Below are 24,433 nucleotides of genomic sequence, written 5' to 3'. Positions count from 1 at the left end.
GGGATAAGATCTTAGGATATAGGACCCTTCCATACAGCCCTATATCCCAAAATATCAAGACAGATAATCCCACAATATCTGCTTTGAACTGGGTTATCTCAGTCCACATCCAGATAATATGGGATTTTCTGCCTTGATATTCTGGGATATAGCGCTATGTGGAAGGGCCCAAGGTCATTCTCTCTCTTAGTCTGACATATCTCACAGGATTATAATGAAAATAAACATATGGAGGGCAATATATATACCATCTTGAGATAATCAGAGGAGGAAAGATGGAATATAAATGGATGAAACAAACAAATGTCTATTTTGGGAAAGGCAATGTGAACTGAAAAACTGGCCAGGAATGAAGGAGTTAAGCACCTTCCACTATTCCTCCATCCTGCTGCTCCTTTGCTCAGGCTGCATTCCTTTGTGCTTGTGTGTTGTGTAGTTTACCCATGGGCTGGTGTTACAGCCTGGTCAAGCTAAGGATTAGCAGCTCTTCTTTTATCACAATAAAAGGGCATGAATTGTGATGACAAAGCTATGAGATGAAAGCCACTTTTAAGAAGAAACGACTTTCTAATTTGAACGACAGCTTTCGCATCAGAGCTTTGGTTAGGTCTCTGCAAAGCAATGCTGAGACTACTGAAGTCAAATTAAACCACCATTATCTATATCACCCAGACAATCTGAGATCCTTTATTCTAAGAGGCAACAAGTGATTGCAGTTTCTTAAGAGGAAAAGCCTGCCTTAAAAGCCAGGTTGTAACAGAACAGAATAAATGGCACCACCAAGAGGCATGTCATATTTTTGTTCCAGGGTGGCTTGTTGCATGGATAAGAGATGGAGAGGCATGACTGAGGCAGGAAAAGGAAATTCATGTAAACATAACAGCCCAATCCTCCCATGCATGTTTATGCAGGATAAAGTCTCAGTGTGTTTAGTTTGACTGACTCATAAGTAAATGTGCAACCTCAGAAGAGTAAAAGGCTTGAGGCAGTAACAAGAAAAGCTGAAAATATAAATTATGTTAGAAGGCAGCAATTGATAACATAAGTTAGCATTTAGATAGCATTCTAAGGCCATAGGACGTTTCATATGCATCTATTACCTTAATCTTTTATGAGTTGCTGGTGGGTACATAGTCATATTTTCATACTTTATAGCCACTGGGTTTATACTATGTCAGCACTTAGCAAAATTTCACTCATGCTATAGAAAGAACACAGGAAGATCATCCTTGTGACTTATCACAAGCTCTGAGGATGCCTGCCATAGATGTGGGTGAAATGTCAGGAAAGAATGCTTCTGGAACATGGTCATACAGCCTGGAAAACGGACAGCAACCCTGTGATTCTGGCCATGAAAGCCTTCGACAATGCAATTCTTGTGACTGTTTCTTCTTCCTGCAGCCCTTTAAACTCCCCAAAAAACTGCAATGGAGGGTTGATGTACACTCTGAAGCAGCATAAAGGAAGATAGCCACCCCCCCTCCTCCCCCCAATTCAGCCAGTGGAGAGCTTCTATTGAATCCTGATGCCTTCTGTTCACAGAATGACTTACTTGGAGCTAATTCACAATGGCTACAGCTACACCAAACAATTTTCTCCATTGTAAACCTGTCACAGCATAGAACCAGATCCTGGATGCATTTGCTAAATCTGAGGCCAGGGCCCAGATTGGGCAGGATTGCATTGGCCTTGTTGGGTTGATACCTTGACTTCTGTGTCCCATTCACTGCTCCCTGCTGCCCAAGGAACTCTGCTGGTAGCAGAGTAGGGCATCCATGCAAGCAGCAAGTAAGTTACCCCTTATTCTGCTCATGTGGGCACCCTATAATGTTGCCAACAGAAATGACCACAATGGTTAGGTGCTCGCACTAACTTCTGTGACCAGCCATACCTTTCTCCTGTGCTGGCTAGCAGAGGGAAAATGTGATGGTGGTGGAGTCCATCTGGACAATGGATTAGTTCAAAACTCTGGAGTATCCTTTGATTTTGTATAAAGCAGGGCAAAGTCATATTACAGTGAAATCTCACTTATCCAACCTTCGCTCATCCAACATTCTGTATTATCCAATGCAATCTGCCTCCTGCCCGGATCCACAGCTGTTTCAATACATTGCAATGTTTTGGTGCTAAATTCATAAATACAGTAATTACTACATAACGTTAACATGCATTGAATTGCCCTTTCCTGTCAATTTGTTGTAAAACATGATGTTTTGGTGCTTAATTTGTAAAATCATAACGTAATTTGACATTTAATCGGCTTTTCCTTAATCCCTCCTTATTATCCAACATTTTCACTTATCCAATGTTCTGCCAGCCTGTTTATGTTGGATAAGTGAGACTACTGTAATCCCTTCAAAACTGGAATACGCACTGAATGTCACTGTTCATCATAAAGGCAGATAGTGGTGCATTCACAGTGAGCATGGGTTTTCTTGCTCAATATAGTCAAGTCCTATGTGAGAGGGCACTTAAATATTTTCGGACTGGAAGCCATTTCATCTTCCTACTATCAGTTACGCTAAGGGGACTTAAAAAAAAGATGTGGAACAGCAGAGTAATATTTGATACAGTTGTAAATCCTCAATTTTTTTATTCTGGAGTGTTGCACACATACTCACAAATGTTTATAGCAGATTATTCCTCAATGAAGAAGAAGAAGAAAAAAATCCCTCTGCAATGTTCTTCAATCCACATTTCCCAAATGTCATGGAGGATTTTTTCCACATAGAAAAATTGGGAAGTTGTGCAGAAAAAAATGCTGTACATGTAAGTAGTATTTTCTGTCTAGAAAATATGTTTGTGCAAAATTTTACAGCCATGTGTTTTTGTATGTAGAACAAGGCTTTTGCAACACTTGAAGATGTTCAAATACCAAGATTCTCAATAGTCTATTTTCTTTCCCAATGTGGTTTCTTGAGTGTCAGAAACCACATTTTCCAATTTAAGAACAAATAAATATGATAATTCTTTCTAGCCCTATTTTATGATCATAATTTGCTCACATAGCACACTAGTATAATGCATACACGTATATTCTTTACATGTTTTTTTATTAACTGGAGCCACATGCCATGACATTTTGAAGTCTACATGCTGTAGTATTTGACAGCACAAATGCTGAAGACTGTTATGTTCACCTTCACACATGGCAGGCTGGATTGGTTGTTGTACTATGATATTTTTAGACTTGAGACATTTCTTGTAACAGTGCTGTCTGTTAACACATTGTTTTGGGGGATAATGAGTAGGCAACAATTCTCCTTTTTCTCATCCAAGATGACAGTGAACTGCTCTTTCCTCTACTTTCCCATCCACCGCGTGGACCTCACTCGCACTGCCTGGCCCTTGCTGTTGCTTCCTCTACTTCCCTGGAATGGGTTGAACACCAGTCCTGAACAGAATAGGTATTGCTAATTTTTAAAAATTATCAGTCAACTTTACTATCAGAAGATATCATTCAAGATTTCTATTGTTTGAATTTTTGAATGACACTGATGTTCTATTACAATCACACATTTTCTCCTAGACATGGACTGTTTCTAACTGGTTGCATATGGGGGGAAATAGTTGCACAGAGATATTGACATTAGCTGTTTGTACTGCTGACAAGCCAAGACACTTTGGATTACCTCTTTAGCATGTGGTGAAAAATTTAAATATGCCACCATTTCTTACCATTCATCTACATTAGGGATGAGCATACTCTGGAGCTAGGAGGGCTACTGAATGCCATTTCAATCTTTGGACCTGGCTATAGTTGCACTTAAAGTGACACTGATTCACTCCTGGTTGCCTTTTGCATCTTCTGGGGAGGAATCTTCTGAAATAGTATATTAAAATGTTGTTAAATATTTGCAAGAATTCTTCAGTTGAAAAATTGCATGTTTTGAGGGGTGTCTAGAAACTTTTCAGGACCAAGATAGAGCAAGGAAGGGCCACACTGAACCACACAAAGGGCACCATCAAGAATGAAGCCTGTGACTTTGTTTGACTCAATACAGGAAATGGCACCAAGGCCAGACATAGTAAAGATTGACTGATCAAAAGCTCTTTCTTAATTCTGGTGGTGATGCTGCATGGCTATTTTTAGCTGGTGGAGCAATTGAGTTAGTCATGATTATGATGTGCTAACTAGTTAGGTGACCCTCTGTCAGTAGGCTTTTAGTTTGCAGTGTATATGTAGATAAAGCTTTTAATAGGGAGTATTTTTAATTTGCTTATGTTTTTAAGCATCTTGTCATGCTATTTTAAACGTATGCTTCTTAAATATAAATGTAATGTAATTTTGCATGAACTTTTGTACATTTAAAAATTTCTACACGGCTTTGAATCCCATGTTGAGAGAAAATGGGATATAAAATCAGCAGATAAATAATCCCATCATTCCATCACTGATCATGATCAACTATCAGTGTGTCTAGAAAAATACAATGATGTCCATAAAACTGCGGCTAAAATAATCTCAATAGTGCTGCTTGATCCTCCATTTTCCCCACCTCTTCTCACCTTTTTCCATTTTAACCTGGATGATAAATGACTAAAATGCTATGATAGCCATTTCCAAATATTTGAAGAGCTGTCACATAGCTAATGGAGGAAATTGGTTTATGATGCAGCTATAAAGCTGGACTTGAATTGCCAAACTGAAGATGATTCCCATATCTTTAAAAGCTGTGTAGAAGAAGGCAATGACAAGTTTCTTCTGAATAAATCTTGTCAATAAAATCCCATAATAGGTGCTAGTGTTGCCAAAAGTCAGAAACGACTTGAAGGTACAGAACAAGAACAACAGAAGGAGAAATTTCAGCACTTTGGATAAATGAGCTAACAAGCAAAATTTGGTGAAATTCTCTCTTCTACACAATCATAGGAGTCCTGTGCCATTTTCACTCTGGCAAACCTTCCTTGATTTGATGCCTTTCTCTTTCTAACATGCCTCTTCAGATTGTTTAAATCCCTAACCTTTTCACTTTAAAAGACATGTAACTCTGAAATTGAACTTTTATGCTGTCAAAAGATCTATGCCAATGTCCCAAAGCACTCAGCACTTCCCTCCCTTAAAATAATCAGACTCATTTTGGAGATTTTCCCCTTCCCAAATGATCCAGAAGTGAAGACAACCATTCACAAAAGTTAATTTAGAAAACAATGTCAAATGCTGATAATAAGTGATGTGACATAAACTTCAGTGTGCTAAGAAATGCTGTTGAAGCCTACAGATTTGAAAATGGATGTCTGCCCCTGCACAGTTGTTCACCCCAGTTTAACAAAACAACCCATTAATACTGTACCTGGAGGAAGGCTATACAACAGATAGAAAAGGAGAAAGTATAACCAGTGGGTGGGGGTGAATGGGGGAGGGAGGGAGAGATTGAGATCTGTGTTTTATGTGTTTGGTTCCACTGTGCTCATATTCTATCCTGCACGTGTCAATGATTTTACTGTGGGTGTTTTTATTCTTCCCCATAAGTGTATTAAAGTCTTTTTTCCTGCTTTTATAAGAATTCCAGTCATCCAGTTTGGCAGCAACAGCCCATGACTAAACATGCAACACAAATAGCAACTGTTCATAACTAAGAGTTTGCAAACAGAACTAGGGGTGAGATAAACAAAGTAAAATGAAACAAAACAATTGCCCAGACTTTGTAGTGACTTGATACGAATCTGGGATGCATTTGAGATGGCTGAGAAATTTCTGAGATGTTTTCCAAAATGAAAAAAATGCTCTTGCGATCTGTTCTAAACTATGCATTACAGAAACTAATGGAGGAGAGCTAGTTCAGTCATATTCTGTATTTATTAAAGGGAAGAGCAGAATTGCTTCATGAACCTAGCTTTTGTATGCTATGCCTGTTTTGTTCAGGTTACTTTTCCATATGATGATATGTACAGAGGAGGTATGACAGTAAGTTGTAAGTAAGCACAGTCTTTGAGATTATGCAGTAGCAATGCTGATTACAGAGGATGCTTTTAAGTTTAATAAGATCGCCATCTATCTTTCTCTCTCCCTCCCTCTCTCTGTGGGAGGGGTATTTCCAAGATCCTCTATGAATATCAATATAGCAATATAGCCAAAGTTGAATTTTGACTGTGCTTGGGCTGAAAGTGTACCATAGAACTGGAGGACCTAGAGATCCACAAACACTTCTGGGGAGAATATTGAAGAAGGCTGAGATTTTAAAAGTGTGAATTTTAGAAGAAGAAAATTTTGAGAGTGGGTTAAAGAGAGGAGAGGAGGGAGCTAAAAGGAGTGAAGGAATTTGGGAAGAGAAAAGTGTTGCCAGGCACCAGGGAAGAGATGTGTGTAAAGGGGCAAAGAAGAGATCAAAATGATCTGGAAGAGATGAGAGGGGGAGCGCAGGAGAGGGGAAATACCAGAAAGGTTGTTTTGGAAAAACAGGATTGTTTTGGAAGAAGAGGAATAGAGAGATGCGGAATTGAAGGACAGAGTTGGGAGGAAAAAAAAGGTGCAGACAGAAAGTGGGAAAAAAGGTTCGCATATGTGTGCATGTTTATTTCAATTCGATTCTGGTCAACTATAAAACCCATCATGCAGATCAGTCTAGTGTGGTGCTCGACTATTACATACCCAGCCGACAGTGTTTTTCTGCAGATTAAACTATTGGATTTCAATCACCTCATTTAAGTGCTTGATTGGAAATAGATTCTAGCAATATTTGGCTGCTGTACCTCAACAATATTTTTGAAATGTGGCTAAGGAAAATCATGGATATTGAATGTGGATAAGAGGGTGTTACTCTACTTCATTATAGCTCATTAATTTGCTTTTGGAAGCTAGAACCAGGATGAGATGGTCCTAATTCTGATTAGCAGAACTTTTAAAATCAGCCTCTAGTCCAATGGTTCCCAACCTGTGGTCCGCAAGAACGAAAATATGGTCTACAGCCTCACCATTACTACACTGTTGCCTTGAAACCACACAGCAAATAGAGCAACTGGTCTCGCGAAACCTTCTTATAGTGCTGAGGCAACGGGGATGTTGGGAATGGAGAAGCTGACTATCCACAAAAGGTTACTACTACTACATCAGCTCTAGATTATTAAATATGGTTTTCTGTGGGCGAGCAGATGGTGACTATTGGATGGCATATTTTCTGTATCGGAAACTAGAGTTGATGTGGTCTATCCAATGCAGTTTTCCGAATCAGACACCAAATAACCAAACCGGATCAAAAGTTGACCAAAAACCAATTTGTAACCCTTTTGGTACTAATGCTGGAAAGTGGTCCCTGGTCAAAGTGATCCCTGGTCAAAAAAGGTTGGGAACCATTTCTCTAATAAGCTGAACTTTCAGCAGATGGTCTACATATATAAATGAGTCCTGACAAATTAAGTGCCATAGTAAGAATTGTCATGCCACTTCTTAAAAGCACAATACTTTTTAAAGGGATTGCTCAGAATCAGGGATTGAACAAATGCTGTATATTTCAATGGAAAAGACTACAGGGTGAGACAGCATAACTTCCTTTTTTCAAAACTTAATAAAACCCATTGTATGAATCAGAATTTTTTTTATAATTTTTGTTTTGTTTTACATAAGTTTTGTTTTACATAGTTTTGAAGATCAAATTAGGTAGGTGACGTCCCCCATTCTCCATACACTGAGTAAACCGATTTCTGGCGTTTATGTTGGCAATTTATTCCTGGATATTGGTCTTCAAATCTTGTAGGGTTCTTGAACGGTTCACATAAACATGGGATTTTAAAAAAACCCATAGAAAAAAATCACAAGGGGCCAAATCTGGAGAGCAGGCCGGCCACTCCAAATTCGCTCAAAAAGTAGGCCTCAATGGCAAAAGCATGCTCCTCACTATTCCAACACATGATGGTGACTGAACTGTGTCAGGACAAAACTTTATACTCCCGCCTCTCGAACGAGACCACTAGCGCTCCGCTACATCTTCAACCTACTGAATGGTGCGCATTTTAAAAAAGGAAGTTATACTGCCTCACCCTGTATATCCCATTACTGAATACTTGATTGTCTATGTGTAAACTGGGTATTAGAGCAGACTTTTATTTTTATTGTATTTTTTAAAAAAAATGCTTTGGAAAAATAGCAGCCCCTTCTGTATCCTGCCATGTCTATAAGTCACCAACTTTAGTGGAAGAAGACAATTAAATCTTTAAAAGGCAAATAATTTTTTAAATAGTTACATTACTATTTTACAGCTCCAACCACTGACACAAATAAAATCTCTTTCAGCACACAGCTACTTTTGGATCCTCAGGAGATAATTCCATAAAGCCTGAGCCATTGACTGTATCAATAGTTCTAACAGGACAACATCTGGACTCAAGTTTTGATAATTCAATAACTTTTTTCTGGGTCATGAGCCAACAAGAAAGAAATCTCTGGCCATGGAAAAGTTTTGACTTGCCCAACTTGCTTGGGACATGACAGTTCCTGTTTTCATTATCTCACTTGACAAGAGCATCCTGTTTAGATCACTGTCACAAGAATCTCAGGGATGTTTTTGGATCTTTCCAAGCTCATTCTAGTCTTTGTTCATTTTTTCACTCTGTTGAATTAGCACCACTGTTCTGACCTAGACACTATGACCTATATCCCAGCCACAGACTTCTACAGAATTTGATACTTTTAACCTAATTTTATTCTTGGCAGAAAATGGTTAGAATCCCTAGTCTGGAACATGCATTGGTAGAGTAACATAAAGAGGGAGCGGAGGTTGTGTGGAGAGATGGAATGAAAACTTTAGGTTGGAAATACTAATTACTATGACAACCAAAATAATAAACATTTACAGAGAGGCTTTATTTTTTTTAAAGACAATTGAATAAACATGACAAAAGCAGGCAGAAGTGTTGGCTGTTATTGGTGTGGAACAAAGAAAGAGGGAAAGGCTGAACTGGAGCATTACAGTAGTCACTAGTCAGGTTTTCCACTTTCAGTCCACAGAACTGGAAAGGCAATTCCAAAGATTTCCATTCGGATCATCGTCATGATTTAGCCAGAGGTGATATAATTTATTTACTCTGGTAATATCCTACTGTTCTTTCACAAACCTCAAGTCAGTTTGTATGAAACTCTTCCATTCAGAGGCTGCCTGAGAATTGTTTGGCTGAGAAATGGAACATGATCAATGTACTAAACTTAAAATCATCTTCTATAATAATCAGCACTGCTAGTGCACAATCTCAAAAACTATGCTTACTTGCAACATCATCAGCACCAAAATCCACATTTTATGTTGTTGTTGTTCATTCGTTCAGTCGTCTCCGACTCTTCGTGACCTCATGGACCAGCCCACGCCAGAGCTCCCTGTCGGCCGTCACCACCCCCAGCTCCCTCAAGGTCAGTCCAGTCACTTCAAGGATGCCATCCATCCATCTTGCCCTTGGTCGGCCCCTCTTCCTTTTGCCTTCCACTTTCCCCAGCATAATTGTCTTCTCTAGGCTTTCCTGTCTCCTCATGATGTGACCAAAGTACTTCAACTTTGTCTCTAGTATCTTTCCCTCCAGTGAGCAGTCGGGCTTTATTTCCTGGAGGATGGACTGGTTGGATCTTCTCGCAGTCCAAGGCACTCTCAGAACTTTCCTCCAGCACCACAGTTCAAAAGCATCTATCTTCCTTCGCTCAGCCTTCCCTAAGGTCCAGCTCTCACATCCGTAGGTTACTACAGGGAAGACCATGGCTTTGACTAGGCGGATCTTTGTTGCCAGTCTGATGTCTCTACTCTTTACTATTTTATCGAGATTGGACATTGCTCTCCTCCCAAGAAGTAAGCGTCTTCTGATTTCCTGGCTACAGTCTGCATCTGCAGTAATCTTTGCACCTAGCAATACAAAGTCTGTCACGGCCTCCACGGTTTCTCCCTCTATTTTCCACATTTTATAACTGAGGCAAAAAAATCCCAGGACCTGACAGCAGGTCCACACACAGACCTGTCAGTCCCAGGAAATGGTCCCTCTCCACCCACACAGCCTTCCTTTGTAGTGCATCAGCAGATTGTAGGAGCAATTTTCCTCCTCGCCTGCCCCATCTCCTGGCATGTTATTTCTATGCCCCAGGATGACTGAAAGAGTACCTTAAAGGTGGTAGTAAGTCTCGGGTTTTGGTATAGCATAGAAGGACCCTGAGTCTCCCAAAGTCTGTAAACTTTCAAACTGTTTTTGATCATGGGATATTTGCAAATTTGGCATTATGCTTCATTGAAATTTTCCTCCAATATCAGGAATACGCCAGGAACAAAAACAGAACCCATCAGATTGTGACCAAAGACTCACATTTTGTTGATCTCTATGCTGCATTGTTCTTTTCACTATCTGCTTAGCCCTAGGAAAACCTAGTGTCGTAGTGAAGGGTCCAGAAATGTAGGATCTAAGGCAGCAATCAGATTTTGAAGCTTGATGTAATATTTTGTATTCCTTCTAAATTTGTATCTGATTGATAGTTTCAGAGACATCTTGAAGCAATGGTGACTAGAGGCTCTCATGGCAGTGGATTTCTACCATGTAGGTTTTACCTTGAACTTCAAAGAAGTGCTAGAAGATGGGGATTTGAAACATGTGTTTTTGTCTTTACAATTTAGACTAAAACCCAGAGCAGCTCAATCATATCCACACCCACTGACTTGTAACTCACTTATCATCACTGTCTACAAGTCACTTCCAGAACTGCACACGTTTTTGAAATGTGTAATCAATTGACTGCCTTCTGAAAAATTAAATACCCTTTAAAAGCCTTAATTATATTTTAGATTTCAGATCCCACTACCCCAAAATTCTGTTTTGTGATGTTCTTGCTTTGTTCCTTCCTTTCTTCTTTGTTTTTTTTTTTGTTTTGAGTGGCAAATGTATGTTCTTTCTCTCACCACAAGTCCTGTTTTGATGTATGTTGGAGAAATGCTTTAATCTATCATATTTTGACTGTGGCGTTATCCTCACATTTTTCTTGTGACTGCTAAGAATTAGAAAGTAGACCATATATGAGCTATATACACTGGAATGCCCATTGCTAAGAGAAATAATGGACTACTGAAATAGGCAGGCTTTGCCTCAGGTTTTAGTGCTCACACTATAAATCTTCTAAACAAATTTTCTTTTCCCTTTCCTTTTCCTTTTTTTAAAGGCACATGTGCACACAATATACAGTGCAGCCTAATGACTGGTCATTAGTTTGTATGAAACTCTTCCATTCAGAGGCTGCCTGAGAATTGTTTGGCTGAGAAATGGAACATGATCAATGTACTAAACTTAAAATCATCTTCTATAATAATCAGCACTGCTAGTGCACAATCTCAAAAACTATGCTTACTTGCAACATCATCAGCACCAAAATCCACATTTTATGTTGTTGTTGTTGTTCATTCGTTCAGTCGTCTCCGACTCTTCGTGACCTCATGGACCAGCCCACGCCAGAGCTCCCTGTCGGCCGTCACCACCCCCAGCTCCCTCAAGGTCAGTCCAGTCACTTCAAGGATGCCATCCATCCATCTTGCCCTTGGTCGGCCCCTCTTCCTTTTGCCTTCCACTTTCCCCAGCATAATTGTCTTCTCTAGGCTTTCCTGTCTCCTCATGATGTGACCAAAGTACTTCAACTTTGTCTCTAGTATCTTTCCCTCCAGTGAGCAGTCGGGCTTTATTTCCTGGAGGATGGACTGGTTGGATCTTCTCGCAGTCCAAGGCACTCTCAGAACTTTCCTCCAGCACCACAGTTCAAAAGCATCTATCTTCCTTCGCTCAGCCTTCCCTAAGGTCCAGCTCTCACATCCGTAGGTTACTACAGGGAAGACCATGGCTTTGACTAGGCGGATCTTTGTTGCCAGTCTGATGTCTCTACTCTTTACTATTTTATCGAGATTGGACATTGCTCTCCTCCCAAGAAGTAAGCGTCTTCTGATTTCCTGGCTACAGTCTGCATCTGCAGTAATCTTTGCACCTAGCAATACAAAGTCTGTCACGGCCTCCACGGTTTCTCCCTCTATTTTCCACATTTTATAACTGAGGCAAAAAAATCCCAGGACCTGACAGCAGGTCCACACACAGACCTGTCAGTCCCAGGAAATGGTCCCTCTCCACCCACACAGCCTTCCTTTGTAGTGCATCAGCAGATTGTAGGAGCAATTTTCCTCCTCGCCTGCCCCATCTCCTGGCATGTTATTTCTATGCCCCAGGATGACTGAAAGAGTACCTTAAAGGTGGTAGTAAGTCTCGGGTTTTGGTATAGCATAGAAGGACCCTGAGTCTCCCAAAGTCTGTAAACTTTCAAACTGTTTTTGATCATGGGATATTTGCAAATTTGGCATTATGCTTCATTGAAATTTTCCTCCAATATCAGGAATACGCCAGGAACAAAAACAGAACCCATCAGATTGTGACCAAAGACTCACATTTTGTTGATCTCTATGCTGCATTGTTCTTTTCACTATCTGCTTAGCCCTAGGAAAACCTAGTGTCGTAGTGAAGGGTCCAGAAATGTAGGATCTAAGGCAGCAATCAGATTTTGAAGCTTGATGTAATATTTTGTATTCCTTCTAAATTTGTATCTGATTGATAGTTTCAGAGACATCTTGAAGCAATGGTGACTAGAGGCTCTCATGGCAGTGGATTTCTACCATGTAGGTTTTACCTTGAACTTCAAAGAAGTGCTAGAAGATGGGGATTTGAAACATGTGTTTTTGTCTTTACAATTTAGACTAAAACCCAGAGCAGCTCAATCATATCCACACCCACTGACTTGTAACTCACTTATCATCACTGTCTACAAGTCACTTCCAGAACTGCACACGTTTTTGAAATGTGTAATCAATTGACTGCCTTCTGAAAAATTAAATACCCTTTAAAAGCCTTAATTATATTTTAGATTTCAGATCCCACTACCCCAAAATTCTGTTTTGTGATGTTCTTGCTTTGTTCCTTCCTTTCTTCTTTGTTTTTTTTTTGTTTTGAGTGGCAAATGTATGTTCTTTCTCTCACCACAAGTCCTGTTTTGATGTATGTTGGAGAAATGCTTTAATCTATCATATTTTGACTGTGGCGTTATCCTCACATTTTTCTTGTGACTGCTAAGAATTAGAAAGTAGACCATATATGAGCTATATACACTGGAATGCCCATTGCTAAGAGAAATAATGGACTACTGAAATAGGCAGGCTTTGCCTCAGGTTTTAGTGCTCACACTATAAATCTTCTAAACAAATTTTCTTTTCCCTTTCCTTTTCCTTTTTTTAAAGGCACATGTGCACACAATATACAGTGCAGCCTAATGACTGGACAGCTTGCAAACAGTAAAAATGGAATTTAATTAAGTCATAATCATGATCCAGCCAAAACTAAATACTTTTGTGTTCTGTGGGAAAGTCAACGTTCAGTAGCCATTCAGTTTGTACTTTGTGTTTTGAACAGAAAAATATCATTGTGATTGGCTAGAAGCTGTGGATATCATATGCCAAGGGTCCCCAAACTAAGGCCCATGGTCCTGATGCAGTCCTCCAAGGTCATTTACCCGGCCTCCATCCTAAACTTTAGACTTAGGGTCATCCGACGTCTGAACCAACTTGAAGGCACACTACAACAATCCTAATTATCTCAACTCTCTCATCAGCCAATAGCAGGCCCACACTTTCTATTGAAATACTGGTAAGTTTATGTTGCTTAAAACCGTTCTTCATTTTAAATATTATATGGTTCTTTTGGTCTCAGTCCCGCTGTCATCACAATCACACTTGATGGGAATGAGAGACAGGGCCTTCTTGGTGGTGGCCCCTCTGCTGTGGAACGCTCTTCCTAATGAGATTCAATCTTCCTTCTCCCTCATGACCTTCTGGAAGAAGCTCAAACTCTGGTTATGGGCTCAAGCATTTGTAGAATAGATGGTTGAACCTGACTGTTTTTAGTTGACGCCAATGGATTGAAGATGGTTTTAATGAACTGTTGAACTGATGACTATGGATTGATTTGGAGGATGATATGAAATAGCTAATAGTTTTTAATGTATTTCTAACTTTTTTTTAAAATGTAGGTTAAATGTATTGTGTGTTGTGCATTGTTTGGCACCAAATGGTGCCTGCTGGTAGCCGTTCTGAGTCCCTCTTCAGAGGGGAGAAGGATGGGATAGAAATGCTCTTAATAAATAAATAATAAATATTTCGTGTTTTTCTACTACAAATAAGATGTATGCCGTGTGCATAGGAATTAATTCTGCTTCTTCTTTTTTTCTTGCAAACTATAGTCCAGCCCCTCAACAATAGGAGATACAGTGAACCAGTCCCTTGTTTAAAAAGTTTGAGGACCCCTGACAGAGGCATCAATATCCTTGCCAGGAGACCACTTCAACACTTTGATCCAGATAAGAAGACAAAGGTTCTCCATTCTGCTTGATGGCAAAACTGCCTGTGGTGAGGTGACATATTATTATTAAAAAATGAATGTCTTGGCTGACTGGCTGTTTCAGGAGGACTTTTGTCTTTCTAAATAAGGTGTAGGACACACATGTTAAATATTACAACTAAATCTATTATAGTTATTTGTTTGACATTTCTTTGACTCATTTCCCATTTTCTTTGGAACCATTTTTTTTCAGTGTTTCACCCAGAATTAGATGTTTCTTAATTCTTTGTTGTTTCCAAGGAATGTTTGATATTTGTCTAGATTTCCTCTCAGACTGAATTGCCTGCGGGCTGAGATGGACGGTATATAAATATAGTAAATAAACAAACAAATAAATAAATAAATTTAGTGAAATTTTAATTTATGCCTTGTGTTTTTTTAAACTTGGAAAAACAGAGTTTTGGGAAACCATGGGCAGGATGTAACATTTGAGTATGTGTTAGAAAGACATTGTATGCTATGTGGTCTGCAGAAGCAGAAGGTTAGCATACAATTTGATGTATACATTCTAGGGTTTCTTCCATAACTGCCAGCTCTTCAGCCAGGTCTTCCTTTCCCCATAGGCTGTGCAAACAATGGCCCATAGGTTGTATAAGGGCTCTACCTCTTTTTTGTAGCCACTCACCCAAATCCCCCCCCCCCCAGTATTCCAAAGACTGCAAACCATTCCAGTAACAAAACAAAACAAAACACACACACACACACACACCCCAACTGGAAACCCTGTCTGAATGTCTCCAGGCACAATGTTTTGCCTTGAACGTAGCTAATAAAACTCCAAATCTCAGGATACCGTAAGATTTAGCCTAGGGAGTTAAAGCAATATCAAAACACTATGATTGTGTAATGGGGATACATCCCCAAGTCTTATAGAAAGCCATGAGACTTAAGGTAGCTATAAATTAATTTTCTTTTACAAATTTCAGTGAGACATAATCATAATTAAAGCCAGGTTGATGGAACTGGATGAAGTCTCCAATTTGGAAAATTGTCCTTGCAATCATGGCTGAATGTGGAGTAAGATTTCAGTGTAATTTCTCCAGAAACACACAGAGGAAGTTGTGATTTATAGCTTGAATTTCTTTGAAAACTTGCTTGTGGTTTTTGATGTATTAAAACCGCTTTGTAATAAGGCAAATAAACCATGACTATCAGTCGAGCAAGGATTGATTTGCAACTGACCAAACCAATAATTATATTTTAAAATGTATTTAATTGTATTTATTATATTGTAATTTTAACCTTACCCACACAGTACTATATAAATGTTTTTTTTTGTTTTTTTGTATTCACTTTGTTTTAAATGGGGATCAAAGTGTATGGTTGTTAGCTGCCTTGAGTCCCCATGGGGAGAAAGGCCAGTATAAATAAAGCATACAAACAAAAATTAAAATGAGAAGTAGATAATGGAATAAAAAAAATAATTTCCAAGCTGCATCTTCTCTCAGGGTGTATCCACATAGTAGAATTAATGCAGTTTAATACCACTTTAACTGTCATGACTCAAAACTATGAAATCTTGGGATTTGTAGTTTGGTGATTCACCACTACTGTTTGGCAGAGAATGCTAAAGATCTTGTAGAACTACAAGTCCAGCGATTCTATGGCATTGAGTCATGGCAGTTAAAGTGGTGTCAAACTACATTAATTCTGTGTATTGTCGAAGGCTTTTATGGCTGGAATCACTGGGTTGTTGTAGGTTTTTTGGGCTATATGGCCATGTTCTAGAAGCATTCTCTCCTGACGTTTCACCTGCATCTATGGCAAGCATCCTCAGAGGTTGTGAGATCTACATTAATTCTGCTGTGTAGATAAATCCTCAATAAACAAATGGCTTGGAAGGACAAAAGGCCAACACATGGTTGTGTTTACTACTGCAGTTTCTTACATAGCTGATTGTTTATGTCAGCTCTAAACATGCATGCTTCTGCCCAAGTTTTATCAGGCACCTGGATGTTTAATGCTGCATGAACTGAATGAGTTCTCTTCTTATAGCAAAATGGAAGCTAGTTAGAGGAAAGTCATACAGGGGCAAAACATACATGTGTTTTTGGATTTGAAATGAAGCCTTTCAATGTTCTGCTCACATTGTAACAACCAGTAGCCTATAGGAAGGCAACAAAAATATATGAAGACAACACACCTTTCCCCTTCAGCAACAGATATCATACCCTTCAACTGCCTTGACTGGCAGGGACAGCTCTCGCTAATCCCCTGTTGTTCCACTTTTCATCTGGTTTTAAAATGTGCCAGTTTTCTCTTCTCCGTCCACTTTCTCCCCTTTTCCTTAGCTTACTTCCAACTGAATGCAAGTACAAAAGTAGTTCTTATTCAACTAACTCATTCCATCCTAAATGTCATTTCCCATCCTATGGTATTCTGGAATTTGTAGTGCAATGAGGCACATAGACATCTCTGATAGAGAGTTCTAGTCCATTCTCCTGATCTGTAGCACTAGGGCTGGTTAGTACAGAATTCTAAGTACCTCACCAAAACTAGTAAGCTCAAAATCTTTGAGGATGGAGCCATTACAATAGAAGTGGTATAACCTTTAAAGTAGTGTAAAGAGAAAAGAGAAGTTTTATAAACCAGGTTCACCTCTAGATATGTTTCTTCTCAATGCAAATATGATAGGTAGATAACACCAACAGGGTCATAAAGATGAGGGCTGTTGGCTTTCTCTATCCATCATTGGTTTCCTTTTCTGCTACTAAAACTACATGGAGAATAGTAGATCAAGAAGAGCTGAAATTTGTAATGGACTTGGTTTTCTGTTTTTTATCTATGACTGGGCAGCTTGTGTGTGTGCTTGGTTCATATCATTTGAAAGTAAGCTTTGAACCCTTTGTTAGATCAACTTCCTCCTGAAGGATGAGCAACACTAGTTGGAATTCACTGATTAGAGATGCATCAGTTAAAGATTTGCCTTTCCTTCAAGGAGCTGATGAAATCCTAAAAGCAGCAGAAATAGGTTCATTTCAGTGTCACTGTGAGACATCCCTGACCAATGACTTCGACAGTGTTTAGATTTCATTCTGGGAAAACTTGCTTCATGTTTACTCTTGTCAAGATGACAGTGTTTTGAGGCAGGGTGAATCATTACCACAAATGAACCAATTCCGAGCCTCCATTATTTCTTTGCACAGATCTATGGGAACTCGAGTCCTGCCAAAAAAGCTAAGGCCATGGCAATGACCAGCTGTGCTGACTTCATTTGATGAGAAAGCTGTGACCCTTTTCCTTCAGTTCTGATCTGGTGTCAGTCAGTCATGCTTTTCTAAATTCATTGCTGGATTACGGTCTTTTTTCTTTCATGACTGATGGAAGCTTTCTAATCACCATGCCTTCCTCATGCTAGTCTATCTGCTTGAGTTTGTTGTAGTATTTGTCTTCAGCTAAGAGTTTTTGGCTACATTATATTAAAAGGTAAAGCTGTCTCTTGGTTGGAGCCCAACAAAGAGAACTTTATCACTCAGGGGAGCTTGAAGAGCATGATGATGGTGGTGGTGAAAAGTCAACCAAGTATACAATGTGCTTTATAGAACAGAAAAGAGCATTTAGTCTCAATAATCTGACTTTGGGAGACAACACTGAAAAGGAAGAAATGTTTGCCAAGGGTAAACAGGGGAAGTATGTTTCAAAACAAAACTGTTTAGGATAAGTTATGCATTGGAAAGAGCCTGTTCTCTAGATAAATGATAATACAGTTCTTATCATTAATATTAAAACATGAAGTCATACAGACTTAATCTATCCATTCATTCAAAATGCATTCTGCTTTACTTATTTTAGGGAACAAACTAATGCTTTCTCAATCCCTCCTTCTGTAAAACAGCAAATAAAACAATAAAACTAGGATCAGAATAGAAACAATGATAATATACATTTTTCATGTGTATGCAACTACTCACAAGTTATTATTGCACTCTGGTACATAGTGGCACTAAACTACTCTCTAAAGGTACCAGATCCCATCTGATCTTGCAAGCTAAGCAGAGGCAGCCCTTGGTAGTACTTATGTGGGACAGCCAATGAATACCAGGTACTATATGCTATATTTCAGAGGAAGGAAATGGCAAAACCACTCCTTGCCAAAGAAACCCCTTTGAAATTCAGGATTGAAATAAGCTGACAGGTGACATGAGACACAAACCAACACACTGTTCAACACTATGAGGATGAGATATATTGATATAGCCAAAGCCATTCATTCATTTTGTGTCTGAGATGGCATCTGAAACAAAGCTTGGCACACATGGTTGACTACATTCTGTGAATTCCAACAGTCAAGGGTTTCTTCCTAGGCACACCATAATACCAAATGCATCTAATAAGGATGAAGAGGCCTGCTAAATTACTAATGACTATGTACTGAAATCATTCCCTAAAGAGACTTATTAGAAGAACCGTCTCATCAGGAAAACTCTTCTATGTGAGAACACTCATAGAAAACAATGTATGGTGCTTGAATGCATCATGGTTATTTTTCTGCATGTAATATCGAATTTGGATTGCAGTTTATGGAACTGAGACACAGAAGTGACACTGAAGAGGCTGCATGAACATGTTGGATGGAGTGATGGTCCTAGAGAGGTGCCCTTTCTATGACACTAAACAAGATCCCTGCTTTAAGCAGCCATAAAGATAAGTTTTTTTTAATATGGTATAATTGAAGACCAGAATGCCAATATAGTACACAGAATATGGCTGGACTGGAAGCTAAATCCTATTTCAACACTGGAAATGGAGAAATGTCTTCCCGAGACAACAACAGAAATTAGTTTTGAAGGCAGAGACAGTGATGTATGGCATGGAGGGTAACAGGCAGGAAACTGTCCTCTAGGCTGAGCTGAGTATGTAATTTTGCTAAATGGTAGCACTTGCACTGAGGGAAGAAGATAAATAGACCATCAAGGGCAGAGGCCATTGAGTGTTCTTTTGTACTATTTGAAAAGAGCCCATTAATTGCAGTGGAACCTGAGCAGGAGAACCATCCAAAGGAACTAGGCTTAGTGTTACGGAGTCTGGATCTACACTGCTATATAATCCAGATTATTGAAGTAGATACATAATTAACATTATCTGCTTTGAACTGGATTATATGAATCTACACTGCCATATAATCCAGTTCAAAACAGATCATCTGGATTTTATATGGCAGTGAAAATGGGGCCTTAGCAGCTTGCATGCACACATGTATCTGTCACAGGAGCCCTATGATGACGGTTGGAATGGATGTAAATTGTACTTTAGCAATGCTTGCTACATTGCAGGCTGGAGCTCTTTTGGAAAAAGTATAGCATTGGAGTGGCAGGGGATATTACAGGCCATTAATAATACATACTGTCTAGATCTAGCCAGCATTTTCAGTAAAGCAATATTATCTACCAAAATATTTGGTCAGGGTGAGGGAATTTTGAAGGCTTCTTTGCAAAACCCCTGATGAGATTTCCATGGAGATAGTTACAACATTTGCAGGACTGCCAAATTCAAAACCAGTATTTTGTTGCCAGTTTTTCTTACTCTCTCCCTGTCTTACCTCCTATCCTTGAAATACCAAATGTGATTAGATCATGTTATGAGATTGCTGTCTGCAATGTTCATGTTTTTAATCAAGCTGAACTGTATGAACTTATTGAAAGAATCTTCTTCTGACAAATTTGTTTAGTTTACACCCATTCTATGAAAAAAGTTTGACTGGTTAAGAGTTATTTCCCCAGTCCAATCCAGAGTTTGAGAAGAATTTTCCTCACTTATAACTCATCAGTGTACAATAGTACTACAGGATATGTAAGAAACTACTGATGCCACAAAAGTTCATAAGTATGGGGCTTGTCATGCCAGTCTATTTAGCTCACAGTACACAAAGCTATTTTGAAATGAGCTGTGACTGCAACCATGAAAAAGGTTTTCCATACATGGAAAACAAATTACACACCAATGGTTACAGCTGCCTGGCCAAGGTAGATCTTGGAGTTTAAGATCATCCGGGGAGGCCCTGCTCTCAGTCCCACCTGCTTCACAAGCACCACTGGTGGGAACGAGAGACAGGGCCTTCTCAGTGGTGGCCCTTCAGCTGTGGAACTCTCTCCCCGGCAATGTTAGATCAGCCTCCTCTCTCCTGACCTTCAGAAAGAGAGTAAAAATGTGGCTCTGGGATCAACCATTCAGAGAAGAACCATAGTGCAATAGATTAATTGAAATTATGTGCAACAACTATTGGAATGACCTGGACTATGATTGTGGATTACGTAGTTTTATAATGTTTTAATGTATTTAATTTTGACTTTTAATTTTAATTTTAATGTATTTTAATTGTATACTGTGCTTAAGGCATTGAATTTTTGTCTATCTGCAAGCCGCCTTGAGTCCCCTTCATGGTAGAGAAAGGCGGGATTTTAATATCTTAATTTAATACATAAATAAGATATTAAATGTATTTTAGCACTTATTACATTTTTGTTCTCTCCCTCCTCTAAGAAGGCTGGTGTTGGATGTATTGTTCTCCAATCTATCTTGCAGTCTCATAACAACATTGTGAGGTAGGGTAAGTTCAGACTATTCTACGTTTAGCTCAGGAGCATCTTGACTGATGTTCCAGCAGTGCATTGGCTCTCTTTCTGATACATTCTAGTTTTATTTTTATCTGTATGATTGTCAATGGACAGCAAAATGTCCAACCCCATTCTTTGTTATTTCTGGTGTTGCTGAGACTATTACTCCCACAGCACATTGAGAATGTTGTCATGGTGAAGATAATTTTAGACTGTACACAAATGAGGCATAGACACACTCAATGAGTAAAACCAATGCAAAACATTAAAAATAAACCTGAGAGAAACACATGCTTTTTCAATTCCATTATACATTTACATCCATTTGGCTGCATTTCACTGATTACCTACCCAGAAATATAAATGAGATCGTAAACTAGTACTTGTCCCACCTCTTCCAAAGGAATACAGATAAAGTATTACTGCCAGGATGGTGTTGGTGGTTATTTTTAACATCATCATTACAAGTCTTATCATGTTAGGCCTGCTACAAATCAATAGTATTGAGTTGTTTGTACTTCCAGTTCAGCTTCTCACCTTCTTCTGAAAAGGAACAGTAAGGCTCTAAAGAGCTAAATCATGCGCATTTCAGTGCTGTTGCACATAAAACTGCATGTGGAGGAGTTTGTAATTGTTCCCTATTGTCATTGTCTGTCTTTTCTTGGCTTATGCGCCTCTTATTATGCTACTGAGGTTTTGTTTTGTTTTTTTTACAGAATTTTGTTTTGGTAGTGTGAAGAAAATTTGAATGCCAAGGCTTTGCACATAAATATCTTTACAGGTACTTAGGAGGACCAGTTCCAGGCACCATAATGACAAAATTGGGTCTCTATTTTTTAAAGCAGAGACATGAGCCAGCCACATAACAATGTGAATACGAAGTCCAAGGCAGTATTCTTGCTTTTGAGTGCACCAGGAAGACTGTGAATAAAACCATGTCAAGCTTTATAAATGCTGGATGTTGCACTGCACACACGTGTAGTGGAGGATTTTAGTACACTGGGCAAAATCTGGTCTCTGTCTTTGTCTTTGTCTCTGTCTCTCCCGCTGCCCCCCCCCCCCACCATTTATATAGACATTCTCCAAGTCTATATAAATAAAAATGTAATGTTTGTTTGTGGGATTAACATAACTCAAAAACCACTGGACGAATTGCCACCAAATTTGGCCACAAGACACCTACTAACCCAAGGAGTGACCATCACTAAAAAAAATGATTTTGTCATTTGGGAGTTGTAGTTGCTGGGATTTATAGTTAACCTACAATTAAAGAGCATTCTGAACTCCACCAATGATGGAATTGAACCAAACGTGGCACACAGGACTCCCATGACCAACAGAAAACACTAGAAGGGTTTGGTGGGCATTGACCTTTAGTTTTGGAGTTGTAGTTCACCTACATCCAGAGAGCACTGTGGACTCAAACAGTGAAGGATCTGGACCAAACTTGGCATGAATATTCCATATGCCCAAATATGAACACAGGTGGAGTTTGGGGGAAATAGACCTTGACATTTGGGAGTTGTAGTTACTGGGATTTATAGTTCACCTACAATCAAAGAGCATTCTGAACCTCAACAATGACAGAATTGGGGCAAACTTCCCACACAGAACCCCCATGACCAACAGAAAATACTTAAGGCCATCCGGTCCAACTCCCTTCACCAGGGCAAGAAAAAGTAATCAAGGCCCTCCTGACAAAGAGACATCCAGCCATAGATATAGAGAGATAGATATGATTCACGCATAGACAGATATATTATCATAGATTTGAAAGGGACCCCTAAAGAAGGACAATTATATGTTTCATGTTCCAAACTAGGCAGACCAGACAATCTCCACATCAACACTGACAAAGAAACAGCAAGAAATACTATTTACCCACAAGCATGAAAAAAATTACATATATTAGAAACGAACACCTTCTCATTACTTTATTTTCCAGATCACCAGTCTGGGCCACAGCAACGCATGGCAGGGGACGGCTAGTAAGTTATAAAAACATTCACCTGATATTACCGTACTGTATGGCAGTTCCTGTAAAAAGAAAAGCACACATTTTACAGACATGCATTTGCTGCTTCTTTATTGAAAGGATTTCTCTAACCGGCAATAATGTGCTGAAGATAGAAATAAAAATTAGTGGTGGTCTGGCATTGAATTACTGCTTCAGCTTGGGCTTCATGTTTAATTTAATTTCTGTCCTAAAATCCAGACATATTTCAGACTCTGAGTAAACCTTTCCTGCATCTTCTCTGTTCTACAAATGGTGATACTGGGAAAGCAATCAGAGTTTAGGATAAAATCTCCAGTGATTTTAACTTTATTTAAAGGGCAGTTGGGTAGCAGAGCTAGTGGCCCAAACAAAAGAGTTCCAAACTTTCATAAAATAAACACACCAGTGTTTTTCCACGTAGACACCTGGCCAGAATACCTCAAAGCTATTCTTACTGGACACAACTATACTTACTATTTAGGCCAAATACTGCATGGAGCTGATCCAGGATAATATGGAACAAGGTTATTTTAATGCAGCCTTGCCCCACATTAACTAAAGTTAGGGGATAGTCTGAATTCTGACCCTGTATGCAGACTATTGGGCTGGTTTGAACAGTTGGACTGGTTCCAGAACAGAAATGACTGCAGATGTTCTCATCGCCATCCCATATTTTCTGGACTCAGGCAGCCTGGGGACATGGGATGGCAATTACTGTCCCCACCTGTCCTCTGTGAGTGGTCTCTGACTGTGACATAGATCTTACCTGTTGGTTGCTGCCTGCAGTGATGTCGGCCACAACGCTGGGAGAAGGGGGGGGGCAGAGAAGAAAAGGGAGGAGGGATAAGAAAAGGGAGGAGGGGGGATTTCTCCTCTCCCTCTCCTCCCTCCCTCATCATCCTGTCACCTCAGCTGATTCAACATAACTTTCTTTATATTCTGATTTTCTTTATATTTCTATGAGATTGCTCTCTGCATTGCAGTGCTCAATTGCACTAGTCTCCTCTTGCACAAATGATTAAACCGAGAGCTTAACTCTCCACTGTTTACATAGTTTCACAAAAGGTACTTTTCATGTTTCTACTGATAGACCATGGACAAATCAGGCCGATCATACTAGGCAAATAGTTTTGTTCTTTTGTTATTCTCTCTTCGAGAAGAGAATCATCGGTCACTCTGACCCGTGAGGAGTGCATCATATTACTGCTCTAGAGTTCCACTGTAACATTTTGCTTTCTGAGTTTTGCCTATATACCAGCTTTTTCATGCTGTGCATGTTGATGTGAAACTTTTAGTATTCCATTCCATTCTGTAACTCAGCTGAAAGCTTTTTCTTTGAACTGCTGGCTGGGTGTAAACAAAGTGTTGTGACAGGTATGAAGATGAAAGAGTTGTGAGGTTGGAGGGACATTTCAAAAGGTTATGGAATTCAATTGACACTAAGGCAGCTATTATGAATACTCATGTATTAGTAATATCTGTTATCTGTACATAGAACAACACCTCA

At 39.3% G+C, this 24,433-nt stretch overlaps 1 long non-coding RNA gene across 1 annotated transcript; it reads left to right on the top strand.

Moving 5' to 3' along the window:
• The first annotated feature begins 2,341 nt into the window (after positions 1-2,341).
• LOC132768666 (uncharacterized) lies at positions 2,342-14,736 on the top strand. Its single transcript, XR_009630737.2, has 4 exons — positions 2,342-2,769; positions 3,280-3,407; positions 13,393-13,626; positions 14,219-14,736. It is a non-coding gene; the product is annotated as an uncharacterized lncRNA (long non-coding RNA).
• The last annotated feature ends 9,697 nt before the right edge of the window (positions 14,737-24,433 follow it).

Source organism: Anolis sagrei, chromosome 1, assembly GCF_037176765.1.
Source record: "Anolis sagrei isolate rAnoSag1 chromosome 1, rAnoSag1.mat, whole genome shotgun sequence".
NCBI classification, from domain to species: domain Eukaryota; kingdom Metazoa; phylum Chordata; class Lepidosauria; order Squamata; family Dactyloidae; genus Anolis; species Anolis sagrei.
This window is presented reverse-complemented; position numbering and strand designations above follow the sequence as displayed.